At 40.7% G+C, this 23,944-nt stretch overlaps 1 long non-coding RNA gene across 1 annotated transcript; it reads right to left on the reverse strand.

Moving 5' to 3' along the window:
• Nucleotides 1–17,999: 17,999 nt before the first annotated feature.
• On the reverse strand, nt 18,000–23,797 carry LOC131472821 (uncharacterized). Its single transcript, XR_009242131.1, has 3 exons — nt 22,464–23,797; nt 19,232–19,608; nt 18,000–19,100 (listed from the first exon to the last, which is right to left on the reverse strand). It is a non-coding gene; the product is annotated as an uncharacterized LOC131472821 (long non-coding RNA).
• Between the last annotated feature and the right edge of the window lie 147 nt (nt 23,798–23,944).

The following is a 23,944-nucleotide window of genomic DNA, read 5'->3' on the forward strand; positions in this document are numbered from 1 at the left end:
ACAATGTAACATGTCCTGGAGATGTCTTGGTGATCGGCCAAGCTCAAAACTATGTTGGTTACCGTTTCTGGAATAGAGTACAAGAAAAAAAAAAAAAAAAAAACATAAAGCAGCAACAATCAGTCACTTGCGCCAAAGGAGGAGATTGGGATACTCCCCACTGACTGGGGGGGGCGGGCTTTGACACAGGTAGGTCTCTAATCTGGAATAAATTAGAAAAAGAAAAAAAACATACCAGTCAATTAAGTCACAGTAGGAGATTGGGATACTCACCACCATAGGTTTTTTGTCATGGTGGCTACTGACCAGAGGGGGGGGCTTTGAAGCAAGTAGGTCTCTATTCTGTAAAAGAGTAGAAAAAAAAACAGCAAACATCCCAGTCATTTAAATCACAGGAGGAGATTGGGATACTCACCACCATAAATTCTTTATGTATCATGGTGGCCACTGACCGGGGGGGCGGGCTTTGACACAGGTAGGTCTCTAATATGGAAGATTAGAAAAAGAAAAACAGCAGCAGCATACATCGCAGTCATTTAAGTCACATGAGGAGTCTGGTGTACTCGACACATAATAGGAGGACAGAGACAACATATACATTATATTTTTTTGAGAAAAGAGATTATGCTTAGTCTCTTTAGCATGAATATAGTCCGATCCAGTTCCACTGCATTGGGTCCATTCCAGTTCCATTGCATTGTGTACCATCCAGTTCCATTGCATTGTGTACGATACAGTTCCATTGCATTGGGTCCGATACAGTTCCATTGCATTGGGTCCGATACAGTTCCATTGCATTGGGTCCGATACAGTTCCATTGCATTGTGTCTGATCCAGTTCCACTGCATTGGGTCCGATCTAGTTCCATTGCATTGGGTCCGATCCAGTTCCATTGCATTGATTCTGATCCAGTTCCATTGCATTGGTCATAAAGCAGCAACAAACCTCCGTCACTTAAGCCACAGGTGGGTTTGGGGATATTTGCCACCCTTTTTCCATTCAGGTGTTGCAGATCAATTGGACAGCACCCAATACAATACATTGTACCCAATGCATTGCACCAACTCCAAAAAAATACATTTCACCCAATGCATTGCACCAACTCCAAAACAATACATTGTACCCAATGCATTGCACCAACTTTTGTGTACACTTTATGTTGCTGTGGCAGCAACCTCAAGGTTTTAATGGTGTCGTCGCTTTGTGTAACATTTTCAGTACGAGCAGACATTAATACAGATGTAACAATGTAACATATCCTATAGATGTCTTGGAGAGCTGCCAAGCATTGCCTGAAGCTCAAAACCATGTTGTGTCTCCATTCTGGAATAGAGTAGAAGAAAGAACACCGACAAAGCAGCAACAAACATCAGTCACTTGTGCCACAGGAGATTGGGATAATCACCACCATAAGTTCTTTATGTATCATGGTGGCCACTGACTGGGGGGGGCTTTGACACAAGTAGGTCTCTATTCTGGAAAAGAGTAGAAAAAAAGAGCAGCAAACATCCCAGTCATTTAAATCACAGGAGGAGATTGGGATACTCACCACCATAGGTTATTTATGTATCATGGTGGCCACTGACTGGGGGGGCCTTGACACAAGTAGGTCTCTATTCTGGAAAAGAGTAGAAAAAAAGAACAGCAGCAAACATCCCAGTCATTTAAATCACAGGAGGAGATTGGGATACTCACCACCATAGGTTATTTATGTATCATGGTGGCCAATGACTGGGGGGGCCTTGACACAAGTAGGTCTCTATTCTGGAAAAGAGTAGAAAAAAAGAACAGCAGCAAACATCCCAGTCATTTAAATCACAGGAGGAGATTGGGATACTCACCAATATAAATTCTTTATGTATCATGCTGGCCACTGACCGGGGGGCGGGCTTTGACATTGGTAGTTCTCTAATCTGGAATAGATTCGAAAAAAGAAAAAAATAACAGCAGCAAACATCGCAGTCATTTAAGTCACAGCAGGAGATTGGTATACTCGACGCATAATAGGAGGACAGAGACAACGGACGACATGTACCTGATATTTTTTTGAGAAAAAAGATTATGCTTAGTCTCTTTAGCATGAATATAGTCCGATCCAGTTCCACTGCATTGGGTCCATTCCAGTTCCATTGCATTGTGTCCGATACAGTTCCATTGCATTGGGTCCGATCCAGTTCCATTGCATTGGGTCCGATCCAGTTCCATTGCATTGGGTCCGATCCAGTTCCATTGCATTGATTCTGATCCAGTTCCATTGCATTGATTCTGATCCAGTTCCCTTGCATTGGTCATAAAGCAGCAACAAACATCCGTCACTTAAGCCACAGGTGGGTTTGGGGATATTTGCCACCCTTTTTCCATTCAGGTGTCGCAGATCAATTGGACAGCACCCAATACAATACATTGCACCCAATGCATTGCACCAACTCCAAAAAAATACATTTCACCCAATGCATTGCACCAACTTTTGTGTACACTTTATGTTGCTGTGGCAGCAACCTCAAGGTTTTAATGATGTCGTCGCTTTGTGTAACATTTTCAGTACGAGCAGACATTAATACAGATGTAACAATGTAACATATACTATAGATGTCTTGGAGATCTGCCAAGCATTGCCTGAAGCTGAAAACCATGTTGTGTCTCCATTCTAAAATAGAGTAGAAGAAAGAACACAGACAAAGCAGCAACAAACATCAGTCACTTTTGCCACAGGAGATTGGTATACTCACCACCATAGGTTCTTCACGTATCATGGTGGCCACTGACTGGGGGGGGCTTGGACACAAGTAGGTCTCTAATCTGGAATAGATTAGAAAAAAGAACAGCAACAAACATCGCAGTCATTTAAATCACAGTAGGAGATTGGTATACTCACCACCATAGGTTCTTTACGTATCATGCTGGCCACTGACAGGGGGGCGGGCTTTGACACTGGTAGTTCTCTAATCTGGAATAGATTAGAAAAAAGAAAAAAACAAACAGCAGCAAACATCCCAGTCATTTAAGTCACAGCAGGAGATTGGTATACTCACTACCATAGGTTCTTCACGTATCATGGTGGCCACTGACCGGGGGGGCGGGCTTTGACATAGGTAGGTCTCTAATCTGGAATAGATTAGAAAAAAGAAAAGCAGCAGCAAACATCCCAGTCATTTAAATCACAGGAGGAGATTGGGATACTCAGCAAACATAGGTTCTTCATGTATCATATTGGCCACTGACTGGGGGGGCTTTCACACAAGAAGGTCTCTACTCTGGAACAGATTAGAAAAAAGAACAGCAGCAAACATCCGAGTCATTTAAGTCACAGAAGGAGATTGGGATACTCACCACCATAAATTCTTTATGTATCATGGTGGCCACTGACCGGGGGGGGCGGACTTTGACATAGGTAGGTCTCTAATCTGGAATAGATTAGAAAAAAGAAAAGCAGCAGCAAACATGCCAGTCATTTAAGTCACATTAGGAGATTGGGATACTCGCCACGATAGGTTCTTTACGTATCATGGTGGCCACTGACCGGGGGGCAGGCTTTGACACAGGTAGTTCTCTAATCTGGAAAAGAGTAGAAAAAAAAGAACAGCAGCAAACATTCCAGTCATTTAAATCACAGGAGGAGATTGGGATACTCACCACCATAGGTTCTTTACGTATCATGGTGGCCACTGACCGGGGGGGTGGGCTTTGACACTAGTAGGTCTCTAATCTGGAATAGATTAGAAAAAATGAACAGCAGCAGCATACATCGCAGTCATTTAAGTCACATGAGGAGTCTGGTATACTCGACACATAATAGGAGGACAGAGACAACGGACGACATGTACGTGATATTTTTTTGAGAAAAGAGATTATGCTTAGTCTCTTTAGCATAAATATAGTCCGATCCAGTTCCATTGCATTGGGTCCATTCCAGTTCCATTGCATTGAGTCCCATCCAGTTCCATTGCATCGGGTCCCATCCAGTTCCATTGCATCGGGTCCTATACAGTTCCATTGCATTGGGTCCCATACAGTTCCATTGCATTGGGTCCCATCCAGTTCCATTGCATTGGGTCCCATCCAGTTCCATTGCATTGGGTCCGATGCAGTTCCATTTCATTGTGTCCGATCCAGTTCCATTGCATTGGTCATAAAGCAGCAACAAACATCTATCACTTAAGCCACAGGTGGGTTTGGGGATATTTGCCACCCTTTTTCCATTCAGGTGTCGCAGATCAATTGGACAGCACCCAATACAATACATTGCAACCAATGCATTGCACCAACTCCAAAACAATACATTGTACCCAATGCATTGCACCAACTTTTGTGTACACTTTATGTTGCGGTGGCAGCAACCTCAAGGTTTTAATGGTGTTGTCACTTTGTGTAACATTTTCAGTACGAGCAGACATTAATACAAATGTAACAATGTAACATATCCTATAGATGTCTTGGAGATCTGCTAAGTGTTGCCTCAAACTCAAAACCATGTTGTGTCTCCATTCTGGAATAGAGTAGAAGAAAGAACACCTACAAAGCAGCAACAAACATCAGTCACTTGTGCCACAGGAGATTGGGATACTCGCCACCATAGGGTTTTTTTGTCATGGTGGCTACTGACCGGAGGGGGGGGGGCTTTGAAGCAAGTAGGTCTCTATTCTGGAATAGATTAGAAAAAAGAAAAGCAGCAGCAAACATCCCAGTCATTTAAATCACAGAAGGAGATTGGGATACTCACCACCATAGGTTCTTCACGTATCATGGTGGCCACTGACCGGGGGCGGGCTTTGACACAGGTAGTTCAATAATCTGGAATTGATTAGAAAAAAGAAAAAATCAAAGCAGCAAACATCCCAGTCATTTAAATCACAGGAGGAGATTGGGATACTCACCACCATAGGTTATTTATGTATCATGGTGGCCACTGACTGGGGGGGGCCTTGACATAGGTAGGTCTCTAATCTGGAATAGATTAGAAAAAAGGAACAGCAGCAAACATCCCAGTCATTTAGATCACAGGAGGAGATTGGGATACTCACCACCATAGGTTATTTATGTATCATGATGCCCACTGACTGGGGGGGGCCTTGACATAGGTAGGTCTCTAATCTGGAATAGATTAGAAAAAAGGAACAGCAGCAAACATCCCAGTCATTTAGATCACAGGAGGAGATTGGGATACTCACCACCATAGGTTCTTCATGTATCATAATGGCCACTGACTGGGGGGGGGGCTTTCACACAAGAAGGTCTCAACTCTGGAACAGATTAGAAAAAATAAAAAACATCAGCAAACATGCCAGTCATTTAAGTCACATTAGGAGATTGGGATACTCACCACGATAGGTTCTTTACGTATCATGGTGGCCACTGACCGGGGGGCAGGCTTTGACACAGGTAGTTTTCTAATCTGGAAAAGAGTAGAAAAAAAAACAGCAGCAAACATCCCAGTCATTTAAATCACAGGAGGAGATTGGGATACTCACCACCATAGGTTCTTCATGTATCATAATGCCCACTGACTGGGGGGGGCTTTCACACAAGAAGGTCTCTACTCTGGAACAGATTAGAAAAAAGAAAAAACAGCAGCAAACATCCCAGTCATTTAAATCACAGTAGGAGATTGGGATACTCACCACCATAGGTTCTTTACGTATCATGGTGGCCACTGACCGGGGGGGCGGGCTTTGACACTGGTAGTTCTCTAATCTGGAATAGATTAGAAAAAAGAAAAAAGAACAGCAGCAAACATCCCACTCATTAAATCACAGAAGGAGATTGGGATACTCGCCACCATAAGTTCTTTATGTATCATGGTGGCCACTGACCGGGGGGGTGGGCTTTGACACAGGTAGGTCTCTAATCTGGAATAGATTAGAAAAAATAAACAGCAGCAGCATACATCGCAGTCATTTAAGTCACATGAGGAGTCTGGTATACTCGACACATAATAGGAGGACAGAGACAACGGACGACATGTACGTGATATTTTTTTGAGAAAAGAGATTATGCTTAGTCTCTTTAGCATGAATATCGTCCGATCCAGTTCCATTGCATTGGGTCCATTCCAGTTCCATTGCATTGGGTCCGATCCAGTTGCATTGCATTGGGTCCCATCCAGTTCCATTGCATTGGGTCCCATCCAGTTCCATTGCATTGGGTCCTATACAGTTCCATTGCATTGGGTCCCATACAGTTCCATTGCATTGGGTCTGATCCAGTTCCATTGCATTGGGTCCGATCCAGTTCCATTTCATTGTGTCCGATCCAGTTCCATTGCATTGGTCATAAAGCAGCAACAAACATCCATCACTTAAGCCACAGGTGGGTTTGGGGATATTTGCCACCCTTTTTCCATTCAGGTGTCCCAGATCAATTGGACAGCACCCAATACAATACATTGCAACCAATGCATTGTACCAACTCCAAAAAAAATACATTTCACCTAATGCATTGCACCAACTCCAAAACAATACATTGTACCCAATGCATTGCACCAACTTTTGTGTACACTTTATGTTGCTGTGGCAGCAACCTCAAGGTTTTAATGGTGTTGTCACTTTGTGTAACATTTTCAGTACGAGCAGACATTAATACAGATGTAACAATGTAACATATCCTATAGATGCCTTGGAGATCTGCTAAGCGTTGCCTCAAACTCAAAACCATGTTGTGTCTCCATTCTGGAATAGAGTAGAAGAAAGAACACCTACAAAGCAGCAACAAACATCAGTCACTTGTGCCACAGGAGATTGGGATACTCGCCACCATAGGGTTTTTTTGTCATGGTGGCTACTGACCGGAGGGGGGGGGGGCTTTGAAGCAAGTAGGTCTCTATTCTGGAATAGATTAGAAAAAAGAAAAGCAGCAGCAAACATCCCAGTCATTTAAGTCACAGGAGGAGATTAGGATACTCACCACTATAGGTTCTTTATGTATTATGGCCATGACATCTCGTCTCCTGTGCCTCTCTGACCTGCTGCTCTGATCTGAACATGGATGGCCTCATTAAGGAAGTTGAATATCGGTGCCAATGGTCAGCCAATCAGCAAGTTTGTGTCAGAGTGGGAATTGTTGGAGGGGGAAAGGCTCATTATTGATACCTTATGAAACAAGGGTAAGATATCAGTCACAGCACACTTAAGTGTATCTAAAACATTCCACAAGTGTTGACAAAAGGAAAGACAAAATAAGCAATATCAATACATAAACACATAGGTTACCTTTGCCATCCAGACTAGGACTTCCTTAGACTAAACCTGCCTCGAGCTCCCCTGCCATCTGGGCAAGGGCCTTTTGTCAGGGGATACAGAGGTGAACCATCAGGCTTGAGGAACCGTCTGCCTGAACACCAGGTCTCGGTGTGGGGAGGCTTGGCCGACAGGGGCCCTCCAATGGTGGGTGGAGGTAAAAAACCATGTTTGGTTTTGATTCTGGACTAGAGTGACCTCTTTTACCCATCACATTGGAAAAAAACCTCAAAGGCACACTACCAAACCAAACGTAATACAATGTAACACCTCAGTCAAAAACCTGAACCCTGAGTCTGTGGGGGTGGGTTAGGGTAAACAAAAAGCATCTCACCCAAGCACAGTCTTGGCGGTAGCCCCAACATCCAGTTTTTTTTAATCTATGCATGAAGAGACAGAAATTTGGAATTAGAAAAAAGTAAGGTAAGGTAAGAAAGCAAACATTTTTAAAAGTACACTTACACCATGAAAGTGCAAAACAGCAATTACTGGAGTGTCAAATCATTCAGTGTTACAAATACACCAGGTATAAGCACATTTCTAGGGTAAAACAAAGTACAGAGGGATATTTCACCCACCATGTGCTCCCTCCAAGCTGCTAATGCTAGCAGGTGTGAAAATCAAGGCTCTTAGGGATAAACAGTGAGCTCAACATTACATGCATTGTGTTGGTATCTTCAAGTCCCATATTTTCAGCTGCTGGGTTAGGGTTAGCTGTAAGCTGTTAAGGTGCCGCTAGGTGTTAGCAGATCAATGAATGCAGACACAAAAGTTAGTTGACAGTAAAATAAAAGAACATCTCATTTCAAAAATGCAAGTTGAAAGAAGTCAGTCCAAAAACAACAAAACCTAAAGACACAGGCTGGAAGTGATCCTGGAAAAAATGAAAGGCAAATTAACTTAATTTACCATGGCTGGGATCAAAAGCTGAGTAATCTGCAGCAGGTGAGGGAGAGAAACCAAGTAAAGGGGTTTCCCTGGCAAGCCTACAGGGAGAAAGACAAGCAGACACACCCACAAACACACCCACTAATGCAGACAGGGAGAAACAGACAGCCATTTAAGTGAAAGGGAAAGGAAACCTTAGGACAGACATTGCATGTAGATCCTAACACGCAAAAGTATTCTTTTAAACAATGTGTCCATTTCACAAATAAACTTTTTTTTTGTTTTTTGCCACATCATTTCCTTTGGTTCACACACAAACACTGACATTCAATTTTATTTGTATAGCACCAAATCAGTATCTCAAGGCACTGTACCCAGACAACATCATGGAGAGCAGAGAAACCCAACAGTTCACAAAATGAGCAAACACCAGGCATCAGTCGAGAGAAAAAACTCCCTTTTAACAGGAAGAAATCTCTGACAGAACCAGACTCAAAGATGTGCGGCCATCTGCCTCGACCGGTTGGGGTGAAAGGAAAAATAGGGGACAGAGGAGAGGTGGGGGACATTTCCACTGGACACCCAATGCATTGCACCAACTCCGATCCAGTTCCATTGCATTTTGTCCGATCCAGTTCCATTGCATTGTGTCCGATCCACTTCCATTGCATCCTGTCCGATCCAGTTCCATTGCATCGGTCACAAAGTAGCAACCAACATCCGTCACTTAAGCCACAGGTGGGTTTGGGTTTTTCATTCAGGTGTTGCAGATCCATTTCCATTGGACAGCACCCAATACAACACATTGCACCCAATGCATTGCACCAAATCCAAAACAATACATTGCACAGAAATCACACCGCACAGTCACACACACTACACACAGCTAAGTGCTGTTTAAGGTCATGTTGAAAGTCACTATTTCTTTTGTGCTGCAGCACATTTGAGAAACCCCTTGAGAAACCTTGAAAACCCTGTAAAACCGTGAAACATTAAAAACCCCTGAAATGTTTTTTAAACCTTTAAAGCATACATTTTAAACCTGTTGCTGAAACCACATCATAGGACCTGTGATGTGGTTTCGACCATTTTATAGGGTTTAATGCCAGAGGGTGCCTCTGGCATTAAACTTATGATTCTCCTGAAGCTTTACCAATATTTTTGGAAATGTAGAAATACATGGAAGGCATTTATTTGTTCTTTCATTCATTCTATTATTTATTCATTCATTTATGTATTTTTTTATACATTTATACGCAAGTCAGGTTTTGTCCTCCATACAGGTCACATCTCCACTACAAAAAAAGTACCCACTCAACGTGGGCAGAGTCATCACTGCACGGCTGAGTGAAACAGTGTTGCCAACTTGGCCACTTTGTCGCTAAATCTGAGAGATTTAGACCCTCACCACTCCGTGTCCAGGCTGATAATGAATCGCGCATGCCCGCTGCCATTCCAGCACTGTTTACAGAGCAGGGTGTAAATGGTTCTTCACGCAGTCTCACACAAAAATAAATGACTGCATTTGAAACATATCAGACAAAACATAGATGTTATGTACTATGTTTCTGCACTGAGTTGGAGTCAATGGGTCACATTGCCTAGAAGCTATTGAGCTAAAATGCTAATATTTACATTATTAAAATTATAAAAAAATAAATGAGGTATTTAAATGGACTATAAAGACGTGTGTCCTGACTAGGCAGGCTAGTACTAGGTTTATACACTGATTTGGAGTCATTAATTATTGAAATTAATAAATACACCCTTAAATAATTACTTTAATTTGTCATTAATTATTTAAATAAATACATACACCATCAAATAATTATTGAAATGTGTAATTTATTTAATTTAATAATACACCATCAATTAATTACTTAAAGGGGACATATAATACCCTATTTCCCCAATTAAAATAGTTCCCTGGTGTCCTAATGAACATATTAGTGACATGCTTTGGTCAAAATACCATAAGGATGAAGCACCATAGCAGTTCAATAACCCTGCTAAACCCGCCCCTTTCAGAACGCTCTGTTTTGTGCGTGGTCCCTTTACATGCAAATGAGACACAGGCAAACACACACCCACTTCTTCCAGGGGGTTTCTGATGTGTCCTCTTTACAGCGCTCACTCGCTCAGATCATGTTCCCTCTGCTCCATACCTCTCCCCCTCCCTCCACTAGTTCTCTGACAATATCAACATGGCAGCGTGCGCAGAAAACAGCGAGAGTGCCGTCGCAGGAAGAGACGTCCTACATAAGGATCGAGCCTAAACTGTAAATCAGTTAAAAACACTTAGGCACAGCACCGCTGATCACCACCGCTGATCGCCAGCAGCGCGCGGCGAGCTGAATAAACTGCCGCTTTATGTGACTGTATCAGACTGAGTCTGTGCTCCGGAGACCTCGCCACCGCTGATCGCCAGCGGCGAGTTGCATAAACTGCCGCTGTATGTGACGTGTCAGAATTGCCAGTTATGAGCTCTATGTGACCTTTTCTTAAAAATGTGTGTGTTTGTACGTCGGTGAAATACGTTCGCTGACTAAATACCCTAACCCGTCTGATGCAAAGTGGTGCAAACACACGAACACACGTTTGCTGACTTTATCCGGCACATTAGCTTCATATATAAAATCCTCTGAGGCTGGAAGTTTGTGTAAAACACTGTGCTCCACTGTGCAGCCACGAAATGCACATTTGTCCCTCCGCGTTGACATAATACCACTCTTCCTCCCTCGTCTGCACTCTCGCAGGGACAAGGTGGAGCTAAGGTGGAGCTCTCGAAGTAGACCTTACTGATGGGGCGCTAACATTCGCGGTGAAATGCGCATGCTGCCGTCATAAGTGGAGGGAATTCAACATGGCGTGTTTTATCGCCTATACTTACACAAAGGGGGACCACAAAAACATGACTGAGTATTCTTTTTCCACACTTTGGTGACTGGTAGGGCCTCCAGAGTCCCAAATATAAGTATTAAAATGGTTAAAAAGTTGATTTTGCATAATATGTCCCCTTTAAATGAATAAATACAACATTAAATAATGACTTTACTTTGCCATTTATTTAATTTAATTTAATAAATACACCATTAACTTAAATGTGTCATTAATTATTTAAACAAATAAATACACCATTAAATAATGCAATAAACATCACATTTGTTTTCTTAAGTTACAAAATACTGACATGGTTTTTCCCCTAATCACTTAGTATTATTAATAATAATAATAATAATAATATTCAGTGGAGCTCCACTTAATTTTTACTTGATACTCATTCCAAACAAAATGTTTAATTAAATATTAGTTTAATGTCGTATGATAAAAATTAAAGTGTTAACGTTCGACTCTACACTTACATTCAAGTGTTAAGTGTGTTTGCGGTTTGTTTCTGTTTGGTTGTGATGACTTTCTATTGTACTCACGCCAGTAAACCGAATCCAGTCTGGGGTTTGTACTGTAGCAGGTTTGCATTGTTGCTGCAAACAGAGAGTGAGACACAAACATGCGACTGTGATCGTTCCATTAAAGACAAGAGATGAGAAGAAGACTGGTGTCAGTGAGGAAACAAGGAAACAAAGTAACATCAAACTTACGTGTGTGATCTGTCAGCATCTCCTCTCCCTCTGGTGCGGCTGTCAACACAGGAGTTTAAATATTGGCACAATGGTCAGCCAATCAGGTGTGAAAGCTTGAAATGTTTGGGGTGGGGCTTATTATTGAAAACATGTGCGCTGTGACTGACTTTTTTTAACCATAACTTTATTTAAAACATTCCACAAACGTTGCATTGTTCTGGGGGTCCTCTGGGTCAAATAACAACCCATGCGCACTCACACAATATATATGACAAGGACGTAAACAAATAGACCATAATATATATATATATTATGGTCTATTTGTTTACGTCCTTGTCATTGTTAATTAAAGAATTGCCGTTGTTTAAAGAATTGCCGTTGTATTTAATAAATATATAGACCTAAATATCTTTTTTTCTAATTGTTTGTGTATTGCTTGGTCATTGTTGCTATTCTGTGTTAGTAGTTTAGTGTGTTTAGTGGTTTGCGCCGGCTCCACGGCTGCTGTGCGCTTTGCGCTGCGGTTCCGGTGCCGTGCGCTGCGGCGGCGGTACGTGTCGTGACTGGGGAGTCTGGTGGTTCCGCGGCGCGTGTCCTCACTTAAACTGTGAGGACTGTACTCGCGCCAATAAACCGAATCCAGTCTGGGGTTTGTGCGCCACGCCGCGCGGCTTAAGTGAAGACCGACATGGGATCCCGGCGGGGCCGGGCGCACCGCACTTTTTTTATGAAGTTAATGTTGAGAATGTATCTCGTGGCTGCTGTGCGAGACACGCACGCACGCTTGTCCGCTCGACTTATAATTGCAACTCCAACAACTCCTTTTGCTGCTCAAACGAGCACACCAATCTGCCTCACCAACACCGGCTTCATCGCGGCCGCTGCCTCAGCAGGTTCTTTGTACAACACACCTCTCTCAAACAAAGATAACAAAATAAACATTTTTAGCTCATCTTTAAGCAATCCCTCTTGTAACACTATATCATAGTACTCAGCAATTTCGACCAATTGATCTTTTTTACGGGAGTCCAAAAACACTGCACTGGGCGCTTCATAAAAAGATGATAAACTGTCCATATTCCACCTCAGAGTCAGATCCTCACTGATAGTCACACAATTGAGCACACAAAAGCCCCCCGGTTAATTCCCCTAACTGCCTAACCCAGATCTTACTAAACTTATCCTAGTCTTCATGCGGTTCTGCAGCAGGCTGGTTAAGCACAAAACTTGAGGGACCACACACAGGTGACCCCACGGAGTGCCCCCGAGAAGGTTGCCAAGGCAACCAACACTAGCCGCTCCCCACAACACTACAAAAAAACAATCCCAAAGGAGAAAGTGTCCTTAAGCCTAACGGGAACCACCGGACATGTGCATCGACTCAGTAACTCACCGACCTCTGACTGGTGAAAAACTCTCCCTGACCTGCAAACAAATCAAACAAATTAATTACAATGGACGAGCCCCCATTTGTCAAGACTGGCTCAGATGACTTGACAAAGACAACAGGTACAAGAGAGATGCCGGCAATTTAACATTTATTTATACTCAAAATAATAATCTAAATCAAACATAACCTATATCTGCAATCAGGTGAATCAGTTGTAAATGCAGGTGCATGGGTGTGTGAGTGTTGGATGTAAAACTAAGAACAAAACAAGGTGAGCTGCAGAACGCCAGGCTGGAAATGGTGAGAGAGAGAGAGAGCACGGCTGAACTGTTGGGCTTTAAAGGCACAGCCCCGCCTCCTTGTAACTGCACACACCTGCGATGCATAGGCTTGATTGCCTGCCTGCCTGTGTGAAACAAAGAGAAAGGGAGAGAGACACACCTACACAACCCCGCCCACTCGGGGTCGTCACAACTTACATATATTAACTTGTTTTCGTGGTCACGTATATGTTAGTTATGGAGGTCTACTTACATATATTAACTTGTTTTCGTGGTCACGTATATGTTAGTTATGGAGGTCTACTTACATATATTAACTTGTTTTCGTGGTCACATATATGTTAGTTATGGAGGTCTACTTACATATATTAACTTGATTTCGTGGTCACATATATGTTAGTCATGGAGGTCTACTTACATATATTAACTTGTTTTCATGGTCACGTATATATGTTAGTCATGGAGGTCTACTTACATATATTAACTTGTTTTCATGGTCACGTATATATGTTAGTCATGGAGGTCTACTTACATATATTAACTTGTCTTCATGGTCACGTATATGTTAGTCATGGAGGTCTACTTACATATATTAACTTGTCTTCATGGTCACGTATATGTGAGTCATGGAGGTCTACTTACATATATTAACTTGTCTTCATGGTCACGTATATGTGAGTCATGGAGGTCTACTTACATATATTAACTTGTCTTCATGGTCACGTATATGTTAGTCATGGAGGTCTACTTACATATATTAACTTGTCTTCATGGTCACGTATATGTTAGTCATGGAGGTCTACTTACATATATTAACTTGTCTTCATGGTCACGTATATGTTAGTCATGGAGGTCTACTTACATATATTAACTTGTCTTCATGGTCACGTATATGTTAGTCATGGAGGTCTACTTACATATATTAACTTGTCTTCATGGTCACGTATATGTTAGTCATGGAGGTCTACTTACATATATTAACTTGTCTTCATGGTCACGTATATGTTAGTCATGGAGGTCTACTTACATATATTAACTTGTCTTCATGGTCACGTATATGTTAGTCATGGAGGTCTACTTACATATATTAACTTGTCTTCATGGTCACGTATATGTTAGTCATGGAGGTCTACTTACATATATTAACTTGTCTTCATGGTCACATATATGTTAGTCATGGAGGTCTACTTACATATATTAACTTGTCTTCATGGTCACATATATGTTAGTCATGGAGGTCTACTTACATATATTAACTTGTCTTCATGGTCACATATATGTTAGTCATGGAGGTCTACTTACATATATTAACTTGTTTTCATGGTCACATATATATGAGTCATGGAGGTCTACTTACATATATTAACTTGTTTTCATGGTCACATATATGTTAGTTATGGAGGTCTACTTACATATATTAACTTGTTTTCATGGTCACATATATGTTAGTTATGGAGGTCTACTTACATATATTAACTTGTTTTCATGGTCACATATATGTTAGTTATGGAGGTCTACTTACATATATTAACTTGTTTTCATGGTTTAAAACGTCCTAATCGCTGCAAACGAGCCAATCAAAATATTTCCTCACTGACGCTCTCGTCAGCCGCGCTGTTTCAGACCAAAATCACACCCCCAGAACGTGGACTGTGTTGTGATTGGCCAGCTAACGACAGCTTTCCCACTGTCCTGTGATTGGCCAGGTACCTGGAAGTGACGTAATTGGTAGGCCAGCTCTCAGATACAAAGCTCCCCCTCTGGCACGGTGGATGCTCTGCATCTCAGCAGCTACAACGAGAGTAGTTCTTCTTCTTCTGCGGTTGAATTTACGCAACTGGATGTGCCCGGACTAGTGCCTGCACCAGGAGGCGCTACAGTGGTGAGAGGAGTGGTGAGGTATACTGATGACAACATCAACATACGGAAGTGCCGATCTGCTTTGCAGAGCCCAGGAAAACAATAAAACCCTATTTTCTCAGCAGTGGCTGAACTGTTTGTTCTGAAACTTTAGGGTTTCATAAACGAGGTAATGACGCAGATACACACACAAACGCAGCGTTAATTGGAGCTTCCGGTCTATGTCGCCTTTAAACACACATCTGCAATTTATTAGGTACACATTTTCTGTTTATGAACACACTGATTGAACACACTGATTAATCAGAATCAGAATCAACTTTATTGGCCAAGTATGTAACACATACAAGGAATTTGACTCCGGTTTTTCAAACACACGCTGTACATGAAACGTAGACATCAACATAACTTAACACACATTCGACAAGAGTGATTAAATAAGGTGACCAGAGGTCCGGTTTATTTTTAAATATATATATATATATATATAAATAAACGATAAGGTGCAGATAGTGAATAAATAAATAAATAAACAAGTAAACTGGTCAAGTGTTCAGTAGTGTGACGGCCTGGGGGAAAAAACTGTTCTTGTGTCTAGCAGTTTTGGTGTACAGTGTTCTGTAACGCCTGCCAGAGGGAAGAAGATCAAACAGGTTATTTCCGGGATGTGATGGATCTGCAGAGATACTACCTGCCCGTTTCTTGACTCTGGATGTGTTCAAGTCCTGGATGGTGGGCAGTTTAACAGCAATGATTCTCTCTGCAGTCCTGATGGTGCGATTCAGTCTGTTTCTGTCCTGTTTGGTGGCTGATGCAAACTAAACGATGATGGAGGTGCAGAAAACAGACTGGACTATTGCTGTGTAGAACTGGATCAGCAGCTCCTGGGGCAGGTTGTACTTCCTGAGCTGTCGCAGGAAGTACAGCCTCTGCTGGGCCTTTTTGACTATGGAGTCAATGTTTGGTGCCCACTTTAGGTCATGGGAGATGGTGGATCCTAGAAACCTGAAGGTTTCCACAGCAGACACAGTGTTATTGAGGATGGTGAGGGGGGGGCAGAGCAGGGGAGTTAAATGAGCCAATCACATGGCAGTAAGTCACTGCATTTAGGCAGGTAGATGTGTCACGGTTTAATTCGTCTCAAATCAATTAATTTGTTAAAAATGTGCCAACAACGCCACCTAGGTATGAGAGCCTAGGACCCTTAAAGGTAAACCAACACACAGGTTCTTCATTCAAATCAGGGTTTAAGAACCATGACTCTAATCAGTCGTGTACACGACATTTATTCAAATAAAACAAGAGAAGTAATAACAAAAATTAAACAATAACACAACATGCAAAATAACACAAACGTCTTTAAATCACAGCAAATTAAACAAATAATGAAACCTATCACACAAAAACAGAACTGTCACATAGACATAATCATAGACAGACTCAGAATGAGGACGACGATCCGATTCAAAACCGACAGCCAGACTTTGCCCAGCCTGGTGTAGAGGATTGATGATTCATGTTTAAGAGTCAAATTATCATTCATTTGGACATTAGACACTGTTTTCTTCCCTTCTATGTTTTCCACAAACATCATGGGTACTGAATCAATTTACACATTATGCCCTCTGGTGGACAAACGTGACATTACATGTGAGCAGGGGTGTCCAAACTTTTTTTCAACGAGGGTCAGATTTGATAATGTAAAGCTGTCCGGGGGCAAATGGTCACTTTAGAGCTTTGTTTTTAATTATTATTTTATATTATATAATATGTATATGTATATGTATATATATATATATATATATATATATTATATTATTTTAATTTTTAACTATAAATACGTCAGACCTTAATACACAAACCACATGTTTGAATTCTAAATGACTAATTTCTCGCCTCAAATGATCTTAAAACTTTAAAGCTTGTTATTCTTGCGATTTTTTTATTTTATTATTACAGTTTTTATTATGTCTGCAATTTCTATTCATGTTAGAGACAAATAATAGAGGTTTGGTTTTAAAATTCAATAGTTGAATAATTTGGTACCTGAGAAATCTCACATGGCACAGACGGTGCCGAACTGTGGTGAACTAGTGAACGTGGAACATGTTTTTACTAAACCTCTTTTGTCTTTGCACAGCTAATGTCCACATGTTGTTCCATGAGTTTAAGCACCTCCTGCAGATTTTTAAATGGCTTGAAATTTGGAATCAGAAAGTTGGGAATTCCACAGGGTTAGGATTATGGTTGGGTTAGGGTTAGTTAAACAGTAGTTAAAAAAGTTAGTTCAAAGTAACTCAAGTATTTATTGTTAAAGTAACTTGGGTAAAGTTCATTGTACTGATTCCATTCAGTTACTAGGGCTCAAAACTAGTAAGTATGTGATACTTGTATGCAGCTTCTATCTGAACTTAAATGAATCTTCTTTATACAAATGTTAATACTTAAGTTGAATTTACTCTTTTCTTTCTACTAAATCAAATTATTACATTCTAGTTCTGACAACTTCAAACTTTGTTGTGGCTACTTACTTCAACAAACACACATGTGACAATACTTAAACCATTTATTTAGTTGAATGCTCTCAACTGAACACAAAACATTTCAAGGTTTACAATTCTAGGAAGAAACTGTATTCATCTACACTTACTTTTAGATTTCTTTAACCTTAAATAAGTTACTCAAATCAATCTGTTTTCATCCATTTCACTCATCAGCTTCCTTTGTAAATGTTTAAGAATAAAATAATAATAATAATAATTGTCAAGTTCTCCCCTTCTTTGTGCAATCTCCACTTGAAGGAGTTGGACATCTACCCAGAGTTGCTGGACTTCACTCAATAACCACACTTTTCTTTTCCTCTTATCTTCTTTTATTTTGTGATTTTAAGGTTTCAGGTAAGCAGGTAGTTTGCAAGCAAGCAGGTAGTTTGCAAGCAAGCAGGTAGGTAGGTGAAAAACCTTTTGAAACAATAAACAAGAAAAAGGTTGTTTTTACAATGTTCTGGAAAATATAAATTTTTAACAATCATTTCCTTTTTCCTCTTAAATTAAACAGAGTGCAACATAAATTCTTCTACTGTTATTATTAATGCATTTAGGGATTTCATTAAGTTAATTTCAGATTTTAAATATTTTACATTTACTTAATTTAAATAATGTCACCACAATAATATAATATCATAATCATTTTAACTAATTTATCTGCAACATATAAGCTCACTCAACAATCATGTTCTTAACTTAAACAATCATGACATCATTAAATTATAAATGAGGATCAAACGTGACACACACTGGCATTTATAGGGTTAACGACCGCACTGCCGGTTCGGCCCCGTGGCTAACGCTAGCGGCTAACGCTAGCGGCTATCGCCTGCACAAACATTTCATTTCAATTGTCCGCTGGGTCTCCTGATGGGCTTGGTGTCTTACCGGCTGCCTCTCTGGCGTTTGTAGATTTGTTTGCACGGGGTTGGATATGTTTGCGCTAAGCACTGCTTCAGTTTGCGTCTTCGCTAATGTTGTGTGCCACCTCTTTTATAGTCCGTGCGGCAACTCGGACTGCCGAAAGGTTCCTTTCCGGTTTGCAACATGAGTTTATTAATTATTTCTTTAGTTTGACTTCACAATAATAATAACAATAAGAGTCCATTTTATTGTAAAGTTACCAAAAATAGTCTACGTGTCTAAGAAGCCACTGAGCTTCTCAGGGTAGCTCAAATGGAGAGCGTAGACCAGTGTGTGAGCCATTACAACCTGATTGTGAACTCCTGCAGGAACCTGATCTTCATTCACTACTGCCACCAGAGCCACTGCCCCTCTTGGGTTGCTTTTTATTGATTGGTGATTCTGTGGAATTCGTAGAGCTGCATGGAAAACAAAGCACAGGACATTTTGGGACAACTAGACGTAACATATTAAAACTCTTTTCCAGATAAAGCATTGCTACAACGATGACTTTGACAGTGTGTGGGTGTTACCATCCTTTTTCACTCACTTGAGCTTCACTAAAGAGTGCAGGTCGTCTCTCTTTTAGTTTGGAAATGAGGAGCTGAATCCACAGTTTCTTCATGCCTGAGTGCAAAGGTGCACTACATATGTTGATAGATGAGAATCATGTCCTTTTCCATCGATGTCTTCTTGAACTGCTCTACCATCTCAATCCTCTAGGTCTCCAATGTTTCTCCATGCGGATAATTGGGAAGGGCATTGTCAAACTCTGGGTCATGAAACTGAAGCCAGAAGTCACAGGCCAGATTCCACTTATTTTCACCTCATTTACAGTCTCAGGACGAGAGGGCAAAATAAGCCTCTCTGCATTGACGTCATGGAGGACGACCCTTCATTTCAGGACATTTACAGTGTTGGGGAGACCTGTGACATAAAACACAAAGAGCTACTGAAGGTGTTACGTCTGTTTTTCACTAGACTACTCATAGATATCAGTACATCAACTGACAGTTAATGTATTATTTATTTGAACTTACAATTGTACATTTATATTCAAATATATATATAAATACTGTAACTGAGCGTGCTCAGAGGTCGTCAGGACCTATATATGAATAGAATGTTAACACCACAATAACTGGATGAGAGACAAGAAATCGAGTTCAGTGTAAGTCACCACAAGAACTCACAGTTCCGCCAACACAACATCCTCACATAGGGACAGAGAACAATCTGTTACAATACATATATTTAAATACATATACAATGACCGTGCGACTTATATATTTATATAATATAAATCTAAAATTCTAAGGTAAAATCAAATAAATTATTAATAATATACAAAATGTTTCCATTAAAAACAAAATAACACGTCAACCACAAATCTATGGATCACACCGAGCATCTAATGACAGCGACATCTGAGCCAGCGGATCATTTCATCAGGACAGGCCGAGGTAACGCTGCTCTGCCCCGGGCACAGTGAGCACCGAGCGTCCGCAGAGGCGGAGCTAATCACCTCCGACAACGTCGCTGCCAAACTATACATACGTCATATCTTCATACACAAACCACATGTTTGAATTCTAAATGACTCATTTCTCACCACAAATCACAAAAATCTTAAAACTGTGTTCCGGGACACAGAAAAATATTTATTTCACGTTTATATTTGTATTCTGTCCTGCTACGTTCCGGCGAAATGCATTCTGGGATACATGGCTTTCGGCAACTGACGTCACTCTCCTTGGGATCGCAAATTCAAATTGTATTGTTTGGAAAAAAAATAAAAAAATTGAATTATCATTCATTTTATTTTCATTTATCAAAAAATGCAACTATATTGTGAAAATGAAAACGTGTTGCTGTTAATCCATTTTAATTTGAATTATGGTACAGATTTGCTTCCATAATTCCCTCATTGAGCACTAAAAATTAACCGCATTCTAACCACATGCTAACCACAGCTAATCACATGAAGAAACAGCACGTTACTCTCGTTGGAAAAGCATGGGGATATTAGCGAACAAGCTAATCAACTATAGTTGCCTTTTTTTTCTCTTTAACATCATAATTTCACAAACTGACGTTACTCAGTGTCAGCTTTACTCGACAGACGAGTTTAACCGCGACTACAGTAACGTTCATGTCTTGAATGTGTTTGTTACAGGAGAAATACAATTTTGCCAGGGTAGCTAATAAGTTATGAAAAAGAGGACCAAACATTGACAGTCTTAATTGCCTTCTTGTTGTTGGAGCTAGAAAGCAAAGAAATATAGTGCACAACTTCATGGGTAAAAGGGACAAAATTAGGTTTTTTACCATTGAATTTACATTTATGAATATGGAATTTTTACCAATAGAATAAATCAATTTATAATGAAATACATATTCTCTCTATTTTGAGTTCTATAAAAGCAAAATACCACATTCTCCCATAATAAGACAAAGTCTTATTAAATATGGTCAATGATGAATCTGAAGTTTTGCCAAAATGATCTGGTGTGTGAACAAAACCAAAAGAGGTGCAAAACAGTCTCTGGGTGGTCTTCACAAAAAGAACAGTTCGTATTTATGTCTCTTTTAAATTTAGTCATAGGAATCAACCAAACGTTTTTCCAATCAATGTAGTTCACAAATCTGTTCCAATAAAATACGACGTTTGGAATAGAAATCATTTCTTTCTGAAACAGGGCACGAATGTTCTTATTATTTCGAGGACGTATAGAAAAACAGGTGATTCAGCCACAGCGGGAAGGGAGACAGGAGTGGGAGTTCTGCCAGTATCTCTAAAAAGCATTATCGTGCCTGAAGGAATGGCATCAAATACGATTGCAAATTCTCGAGGTGTAACTGGAATATTGTATGTTAAAAGAAACTCTCTATAAGACAAAAGCCGCCCCTCTCCATTAAATAGCTGGCACACCAGCAGAATTTGATTCTTTACCCAGTTCTCAAAAAAAGTGACTTGTTTTTATATAAAATATCTCTGTTTTTCCAAATCAGATACCTGTGAGGTGAGAAATTGTGTTTATAAACGAGAGACCATGCTAAGAGGAGTTTTTCCACATTGTAATTGCAGTTCAAAATAAAGCTCAGACCACCAAAGCCAGAGAATATATAGTGGGGAATAAAGTTCCAAATTGAGACAGAGTTTTTTAGGAAATGCTTGGCCCCATTTATCTTAAAAGTACACTTGTTATGTCCTCTCTGTGCCGTGTGCAAAGACAACGACGTCAACTCGCAGGTTGATGTTCACGTACTGTTCACCCCGCAAAATGCACTAATTTGTCTTACAAATGACAAGTTTAAGAAAGTCTTCAACGTTCTACTGTCCTATAAACCAGTGTTTCCCAAACCTGGTCCTGGGGGAACTCTGCTCCAACACACCTGATCCATCTGAATCAGGTGTGTTGGAGCAGAGTTTCCTGGGGACCAGGGCTGGGAAACACTGAACTAGTGAACTGATGAACCAGTGAACTGATGATGACGTTTGCACTGTTGACATTATCCACTGAGTTAAAATATAATAACTTTACTACATTTGTGTGTTATTATAAGTTACATTGAAATCAACAGCATTGTTAGTAGTAAAGTGTCATGTGATGACGATGAGGAGGATCCTGGTTCTTCATCTCTTGTTATTTGTGCACTTGTTTTTCCCCGGATTATCTTTAGGGTTAAATTTATGTTAATATCTTCACATTTTCACGATCCAATGACTTCAAACGTGTCATCAGAAATGTGTGAGAAACGTAACAGTAGCAAAAACTCACCAGGTCAGGACTTTGACTAGACCACTCCAAAGTCTTCATTTTGTTTTTCTTTAGCCATTCAGAAGTGGACTTGCTGGTGTGCTTCGGATCATTGTCCTGCTGCAGAACCCAAGTTGGCTTCAGCCTCAGGTCACGAACAGATGGCCGCACATTGTCCTTCAGGATTTTTTGGTAGACAGCAGAATTCATGGTTCCATTTATCACAGCAAGTCTTCCTGGTCCTGAAGCAGCAAAACAGCCCCACACCATCACACTACCACGTTCAACTTTTGTCTCGTCAGTCCACAGAGGATTTCCCCAAAAGTCTTGGGGATCATCAAGATGTTTTTTTGGCAAAATTGAGACGAGCCTTAATGTTCTTTTTGTTCTTGGAACTCTGCCATGCAGGCCATTTTTGCCCAGTCTCTTTCTTATGGTGGAGTCATGAACACTGAGTGAGGCCTGCAGTTCTTTAGATGTTGTTCTTGGTTCTTTTGTGACCTCTTAGATGAGTCGTCGCTGCGCTATTGGGGTAATTTTGTCGGCTGGCCACTCATGGAAAGGTTGCCCACTGTTCCATGTTTTCTCCATTTGTGAATAATGGCCCTCACCGTGGTTCTCTGGAGTCCCAAAGCTTTACAAAGGTCTTTGTAACCTTTTCCAGACCGATAGATGTCAATTACTTTGTTTCTCATTTGTTCCTGAATTGCTTTAGATCGCGGCATGATGTCTTTTTTGGTGTCTTTTGGCCGACTTCACTTTGTCTGACAGGTTCTATTTAAGTGGTCTCTTGTTTCAATAGGTCTGGCAGTAATCAGGCCTGGGTGTGGCAAGTAACATTTTCCAAAAAATGTGACTAACCACAGTGACCTCATGATTTTACAAGGGGGGCAATTACTGTTTCACATGGGGCCATGTAGGTTTGGATAGTTTTTTTCCCCATATTAAATAATATCATCACTTAAAAACTGCATTTTGTGTTTACTTGTGTGACGTTTCATTGTCGGGAAATCTGAAGAGTGTTTTATTTTGAAGGTGATATCCGCCCGTTACGCGCGCAGCAGTTTCGCCGTCGCTCTTTACTACGGCCAGTCGAGCGTATACTTTTTCACATCGGAGAATTACGCGGAGTTACGTGTCATCTCATGTTGTTTCCCGTTACGTCGTGCCTTCGGAAAGCATCGTCTGTAAGTTCCATGCCTGTCTAATGTCTGTCATAAAGACGCGCGTGTGTGTGTGATTGTATAAATACTGTGTTGTCATGTTAGCTTGCGCTCTCTGTTTAACTTACCGGAAGTTAGCTCGTATCGCCGGTACTTGCCGGCTCGTTTAAGGAGGAATGGGATTTTTATGCTTGTCCCCTTCGGTGCTGGTATATCTATATATATCTATATATATAGATATATATAGATATATATATCTATATATATACCTGTGTTGTGTTTGCACTGTTTAAAATGCCATGTGTAGATTGAGTTTATGTGCAATTTGTGATTCCGCAT

Source organism: Solea solea, chromosome 14 (assembly GCF_958295425.1).
Source record: "Solea solea chromosome 14, fSolSol10.1, whole genome shotgun sequence".
Classification (NCBI taxonomy): Eukaryota; Metazoa; Chordata; class Actinopteri; order Pleuronectiformes; family Soleidae; genus Solea; species Solea solea.